This window comes from Muntiacus reevesi, chromosome X, assembly GCF_963930625.1.
Source record: "Muntiacus reevesi chromosome X, mMunRee1.1, whole genome shotgun sequence".
NCBI classification, from domain to species: Eukaryota; Metazoa; Chordata; class Mammalia; order Artiodactyla; family Cervidae; genus Muntiacus; species Muntiacus reevesi.
Window position 1 is genome coordinate 147,571,894 of NC_089271.1, and position 7,560 is coordinate 147,579,453.

General features: G+C 51.9%; 1 non-coding gene across 1 annotated transcript; it reads left to right on the top strand.

Moving 5' to 3' along the window:
- Positions 1-2,233: 2,233 nt before the first annotated feature.
- On the top strand, positions 2,234-2,319 carry LOC136154944 (small nucleolar RNA SNORD62). Its single transcript, XR_010660639.1, has one exon. It is a non-coding gene; the product is annotated as a small nucleolar RNA SNORD62 (small nucleolar RNA).
- Positions 2,320-7,560: the final 5,241 nt, after the last annotated feature.

Below are 7,560 nucleotides of genomic sequence, written 5' to 3' on the forward strand. Positions count from 1 at the left end.
TGATTCCCCATTCATGGGGTGGAGATTCACGGGGACTCTGTGCTGCCAGTGACACCCATTGAATTTGGAGCCAACCCGAAGGTGAGGCTTGAAGTGTTTCTTCTCGACACCTCCCCAACCCCTGTTTTTGGTGCTTGGAGAGGAAGGAGGGGCCTTTCCTGGAGGAGTGGGCTGGTAGGTGCTGGCAACACTCCAAGGGATGTCCTGGGGTGGCATCCTGGTTTAAGAGCTGCTCTGGGCTGGTCCCGTCTCCCTGCCAATGCCAGGCAAGTTCTCAGACCAAGCAAGAAGCCAGGCGGGGAAGGGGATGGCCGCCTTGCTTGGGGGCTGTTGGGAAACAGCTGGCCATTTTGTTCACATGGTGAATACTGCTTACTTATTTACTTTTAAGTCTTTATTTATGTGACTGTGCTAGGTCTTAGTTGCGTCACATGGAGTCTTTGATCTTCGTTGGGGCATATGGGATCTCATTCCCTGAGCAGGGATCGAACCCGGGCCCCCTTCATCGGGATCCCAGAGTCTTAACCCCTGGACCACCGGGGAAGTCCCATACTGGGTTTTTTGAGTTGCTGAGGTGATGGGTCTACTTCACGTGTGTCTCTGCCAGAAGGTGAGCCAGGGCGATTTCTGTGGGCCTTGTTCCCTTTTTTTACAGGACTCTGATTTCAGCTTGCAGCCTGGCTCTGCCTCTGGTCCCTCAGGGATTCCAGTTGTCAAACCTCAGGACGCGTTGGCCATGCTTCTACTGCCCAGCTGTGTGGGCCCTGTGCCAGCAGGTCCCAGGGAAGAGAGCCTCGTCAGTGTGGCTCTCGGGCTGGGAGTGTCGGTTTGTGTCTTGGTGCCGTCTCTAGCTAGTTGAACGCCCGTGGCAAGTTGTTCCACGCCCTGGTTTTGGGAGCTTAAAATGGAGTGGTGTAACCCCTAAGGTCTGTAGTATTTGGCACTTTGTGATTCAAAACTTCCCGGGTTCCACAGTCACACACGTTTGAGAATGCTGTGCCAATTTAAGTCAACAAGTGTCCTTACTCTGCGATTATTCAGAAACCCCATGACATGCAGGTGGGCACTGGACACTGCACGAAGGGGGTCTAGCGCTGTATTTCTGAGCGTATTTCCAGGGCCTCTTTTTCACAGCCTGGGGGAAGGGGCTGAGACAGGAACTGGGACCTCCATGCCACGCAGTGGGGCCTGTGTGCTGGCCACCAGCTGTGCTTCTGTTGCTGAAACACGGCGGCCCTGCTGGAAGGCTGGGTCCAGGCAGGAGAGGGTGTCGTTCCCCCCTTTGCAGGTGTGCCACTGTGTCCTTCCCTCCAGGCTGGGCTCACCCCCAGCATCCCCATCCTGCAGCGTGACCACCACATCCAGAGAGCCATCAGCCTCTCCCACATGTCCTTCCCCACCGCTGACTTCACTCTGAAGGTAACGTGGGGCCTGGCTTGTGAGTGGGCAAGAGCAAGCAGACCCCACCCCAGCACACCCCCTCCTTCCACCCCTGGACTTAGCTTTGTGCCACCGCTGCCTTCTGGCCCGTAACTTCAATCTCCCCCCACCTCCTTGCATCCAAAGATGGAGTCTGTGCACAAGGCTTGGGAAAACTCGCCCAGCTTGCCGGAGCAGAGCTCGCCAGGAGGCGCCAAGTCAGGTCCGCAGCCCCCACCCTCCAGGGGGGCCTCCAGCGGGGTCAGCTATAGCTCCTTCAGTGGAGTCTCCAAGCCTCCTGTGCCCGTGGCCTCAGTCACACTTTCTGCAGCCCTTCCAGGTACCTCTCCCCTGGTCCAGCTCACGGATCCTTCTCCATTCCCTCGAGGGAAACATGGGTTTGTAGCCCTGAGGCCCCCCTGCCTTGACCTAAGGAGCATGTTCCTGCCTGGGGGCCATGGGTTCCTGTGTGCTCTGGTCTCTGGCACTTGCTGCTCTCAGCTTCCGACCCTGGGAGGCGACAGGACTCTGTGACCTCTGCAGGGCTCTCTCGCCTCCTGCACAGAGGTCCCATCAGAGATTCTGCCGCATGAGCAGCTGTCTGAACGTTGCCCCCTCCTCTGTGAAACAGCAGAGTCGTGATGGCCCAGTGCGGGGTCACCATGCCCATGAGATGAGCTCACATCCAGGGAGGGTTTTGTATCAACTGAGCTTCAATAAGCAGGAGCCAGTTTTACCCCAATGGTCACTGTCCTCATCACGGTGTCAGTGCCCAAAGGAGCCTGTTGGGACTCAAGGGGCCCAGCTGCCGGCGTCTCAGTGATCCGATTGCTACAGATCCTTCTGACTCTCCACTGTGGACTCAATGGCAGGGAGATGAAGAGGACCGTGACTGAGAGACCTTGGCAGCCTCCTTTATGACCGAGCCCTTCCTGGGTGTGCGGGGTGGTGGGTGAGAGGGGAAGGCTGACTGCAGCGGCCCCTCTCCCTGGGCCCTGGGCTGCACAGGAGCCCAGGGCCAACTCTGCCACGTTGCTTCCCCCCACCACTTTGCAGAACCTTCTGGGACAGTGAGACTTGATCCTGTTCCCCTACCTCGAATTGTGTTTCCAGGCAGCCACCTGCCACCTCTCTACCTGGATGACCATGTGTTTGCGAGTCAGCCCCGGCTGGTTCCTCAGACCATACCTCAGCAGCAGAGTTACCAACAGGTAATGCCAGCGAGACAGGTGACCCAGGGATAGAGGGGAGGGTGCAGCACAGGGCGTGATTGGCTGCTTCATGTACCCGTTCATGGCCTGTCTCATGTTTTGAACCCCTCACATTACTGCCATGTACCTGGCACGTTATGGCAGCCAGTCAGTGTTTCCTGAGTGAACACGTGAGAGCCGAGGAGGAGGGATGGAGCTGAGTGCTCTGGACGGCTTAGCTTTCCTTTCTTGACCCTCTCCCTCCTGCACCCTAGCCAGGGGATTCACTGAAACGGAATTCTCTTTGATGATCAGGTATCCTTCTGATGAAGGGAAGAAAGGCCTAGACTCCCAGGCACGGATGCGTTAGAAAGTGGTAGTTGTATAAATGAGCAGGTGTCTGTGTTCATGCACAGTGGGCACAATTCTGTGCTGCCAGGGGCTGCGTGTGGAGGGAGTCTCCCTCCTGAAGCTGGTGCTGGGCCTTCCACAGGGCTCCTGTACCTGCAGAGCCCAGGGTGAAGCACTGCCCCAGGGGTAGAGGATATGGCCCATCCTGATCTTTTCAGAGCATATTCTTAAACATTATGTCTTTTGACTCTGCAAGGTCTCATAACTGGGCCATACCACACGTATTCTTCTGTCCGTGGCGTTATCCATCCACTGTTCCGTTTCTGGACCCGCCTCTGTTGGGGGTGGAGCTCTGGCTCGTTCATCCAGCTGTGCAGGGTCCAGCGTACGGATGCTTGTAGTGCTGGTTTGCGGTTTCTTCCTGCCGGTTTTCTGCTCTCTCCTGAGAAGGAAGGAAGTGCAGGCAGGCTGTGTTGAGTTCGCTCTATGGGTGGTGTTGGATGCCCCAGGAAGAAAGACCGGGGTGGAGGTGAAGGGGTGCTGGTGATGGGTTGTGAGAAACAGCTTGCAGGGCAGCATGGTGACCCGCCTGCCTCCCCGTCTGCAGGCTGCCCCTGCCCAGCAGATCCCAATTTCCCTTCTCACATCTCTGCAAGCTCAAGCCCAGCTGGGACTGAGGGGTGGGCTGCATGTCTCCCAGTCTCAGGAGATCTTCAGCTCCTTACAGCTCTTCAGGTGAGATGCCTGGGTTTGGGGGGGCTTGGCGACTTGTCCCCAGGGGTTCCAGCCTTCACAGCCTGTGAGCCTATACCCTTGACCACCTGTTGCTGTGAGCATGTCCACGGGGGATGGGGGTGGGGGTAGAGGGTGAGCCGAGGTGTGTTAGAGGCCATGGGCCCAGCCTTGTCTTTTGTCCTCATGTCCTCCTGCCTCCCTCCCTGCTCTCCCTCCTCTCTGCCCTTGGCCCACTCTCTCAGTGTGTCTGTCCTGTGCTTTTGGCATCACAAAGGTTTTCCTGTGCCTCATGTAGCCTGTTCAGTTCAGTTCAGTCGCTCAGTCGTGTCCGACTCTTTGCAACCCCATGAACCGCAGCACGCCAGGCTTCGCTGTCCATCACCAGCTCCCAGAATCCAAACAAACCTATGTCCATCAAGTCGGTGATGCCATCCAACCATTTCATCCTCTGTTGTCCCCTTCTCCTGCCCTCAATCTTTCCCAACATCAGGGTCTTTTCCAGTGAATCAGCTCTTTGCATCAGCTGGCCAAAGTATTGGAGTTTCAGCTTCAACATCAGTCCTTCCAGTGAAAACCCAGGACTGATCTCCTTTAGGATGGACTGCTTGGATCTCCTCGCAGTCCAAGGGACTCTCAAGAATCTTCTCCAACACCACAGTTCAAAAGCATCAATTCTTCGGGGCTCAGCTTTCTTTATAGTCCAGCTCTCACTTCCATACATGACCACTGGAAAAACAATAGCCTTGACTAAACAGACCTTTGTTGGCAAGGTAATGTCTCTGCTTTTTAATATGCTGTCTAGGTTGGTCATAAATTTCCTTCCAAGGAGTAAGCATCTTTTAAATTCATGGCTGCAGTCACCATCTGCAGTGATTTTGGAGCCCAGAAACATAAAGTCAGACACTGTTTCCCCATCTATTTGCCATGAAGTGATTGGACTGGATGCCATGATCTTAGTTTTCTGAATATTGAGCTTTAAGCCAGCTTTTTTACTCTCCCCTTTCACTTTCATCAAGAGGCTCTTTAGTTCTTCAGTTTCTGCCATAATGGTGGTGTCAGCTGCATATCTGAGGTTACTGGTATTTCTTTCGGCAATCTTGATTCCAGCTTGTGCTTCCTCAAGCCCACCATTTCTCATGATGTACTCTGCATATAAGTTAAATAAGCAGGGTGACAACATACAGCCTTGATGTACTCCTTTTCCTATTTGGAACCAGTCTGTTGTTCCATATCCAGTTCTAACTGTTGCTTCCTGACCTGCATACAGATTTCTCAAGAGGCAAGTCAGGTGGTCTGGTATTCCCATGTCTTTCAGAATTTTTCACAGTTTATTGTGATCCACACAGTCAAAGTTGTAGGTTTAGAAGATATTAATAGGTTTTTGCCATCATCCCTGGAGAAAAACCATGGCAGGGCAGAACCAGATTCACATGGGTACATAGAGTAGCTGTGGACACTCTGGTCAGACATGTGGGAGGAAAGCCCAAAGAATGTACCAAGCAAGGGTCTATCGTGTTGACTTCTGCTGCCATCTATAGAGAAGTGGAAACTCACGAATTAACCAGACCCACCTGAGGGTCTGACATTAGGGCAGAAGGAGAGTCAGTGGGACCTCTAGGTGGCTCTGACTCCCGCCTCCACAGATGACACTGTGAGGACACCCTCATACACCCCCACTGAGGGGACTGGTCACAGTTTCCCAGAAGCAGAAATGCTGCAGTTCAGGGATGTGAAGGCTTCACTGGATGCAGTTGTGACAGGCTGTTCCCTGCTATGACTGCAACCATATCCACTCCTATTGTATCCTGCGACCTTTAGGGTTTTTGTCTTCTACAACTAGCCTGTTTGTATCCTTTGCTTATTTCCACAGATCAGAATTGTAGTTATCTTCTTGATGATCAGCAGGATATTAAAAATATTGCTATATTCTTGATATTAATCTGTTATAGATTTAAAACAATGTTTAGGAAGTACTTCCCAACTCCTAGCTCACAAGGATATTTTATTACAGTTTCTATAGTAGCTTTATTTATTCGGTAACTTAAGGAACATTTTTTGCTGGACACCGTTCCAGGACTCCATGGAGGTTCCAGTATAGCTGGGAAAGACTGTCAAGAAAAGAAAAAACAACTACACTAGGTAGCCTGTGGGAAGGTTTTGAGAACTCTGACTGGAAGTGCAGCAAGAGAAAAAGAGAGGGAGAGCTTGGAGGAGTGGTTTTCCATTTTCAACCAGGTGGTTGGGTTGTGAAGCAGAAGTGGAGTGAAGACTTGAAAGAGGTTTGGGAGCGTGAGGAGACCAGTGTGACTGGAGCAGAGTGGGTGAGGAGGAGAGCAGCAGGACAGGGACTGAGAGCTGACAGGAACTGGATGTCAGCACCAGGGCCTCAGGAGACATGCTGAGGGCTTGTGCTCAGAGTGAAGTGGGAGGTGGTGGAGGGTGGCTGTGGGTTGGATGTGGAAAAGATGTTGAAGTCCCAACCCCCGGAGTCTGTGGATATGACAAAATCATGCCATTTTGAAAAATTCACTGTGTTTTTACTATTTAATTCTGGCATTAATAAAGGTTATAAGGAAGACTCATGACCTAAGTGTCCTCTTATTTAAGTAATGACCTCTGATAAAAACTCAGAACACGTTTTGAAGGCTGAGTGTTGAAAATAGACTTCCCTGCTGTTTTCAAGTACAACAGGCCTAACTTGACTCACATAGAATACCCCACATCCATGTTACTTCGCTGCAAGCCATTCAGCAGATGGCTGTAACAAGCACTGCTTCTGGTCAGCCAAACCACGTCTTTTTTCTGGGTCAGAAACTAGCTTCAATAGTTGATAGTAAAATCAATGGCCCTGCCAGATACTGCAGATAAGGTGTGACCTTCAATACTGACATTAAAAGGCAACAGCAGGGGTCTGTTGTGCCCTTACTTCTCTTTTCCCCATGGCTGATGCTCCCAGTTGCCCTGGATGTCAGGTCAGCAGCGTCTCTAGGCCATGATGTAAGGCAGAGACAACCAGAGTAGCCGGGGCTCAGGTTTGGGGGAACCAGGCCAAAGGCACAGACCCTACAGCCAAGGGGAATCCTGGTGCTGAGAGAAAGGAGGAGAAGCCATGTGAACTTCCTCACCCCGGTGAAGGACCAGGCTGATTACCACGAATGGTTTTTCCTGACACTCCAGACCTAGCCCCCGATCTAAAGAAGGGTTTGTTGGCCCACAAGGCTCACCTGAGAAGCAAGGGCCGGGAAACCTAACCTGAAGGTCTCTGAGCCCCAGGCCCCTTGAGTTCTGGCCCCTTTACTCCACCAGGCACCTCCCTAACTTTCCAGCTTTCTACTTTAGTTTCTTTAATCTGAAATTGCATTAATTATTCTTTATTTTAATTGTGCCATTTGTTTTTATAAATTTAGTTTTTATTTTCTGAGACAGAGTGGCACTGTGCAGGCTGGAGCAGGGGGTCTGATGGGAGAGAGCAGAGCTGAGACAGAGACCCCTCCCACATGGGCACCTCACTGACAGCAGATGGGGCACTGGAGAGCCTAAGGGACAGGGTGGCCTTTCCAATCAAGGCTGCCTGTCATTGGAACTCCACGAGGCTGATCATGAATCCGACCCCACTTTGGCACCACACACGGACATCACTTCCTGAGAGACCTCCGTGGGGAGGGCAGGGCAATCCATGGGATGTGTCTCTCCATTTGGCTTCTGTCCAGCACTGTGTTCTCATGGTGTGTTTCATGGTCAAAACCTCTTATTTGAATGAGTTTTAGCCTCTATTTACTTTCACACAGAAGAACACAACCTAATTGTTTTATATCTGTCTTGAAATTTTAAATATTTCCATTTCTTTGGTCTTCAATAAGACTTT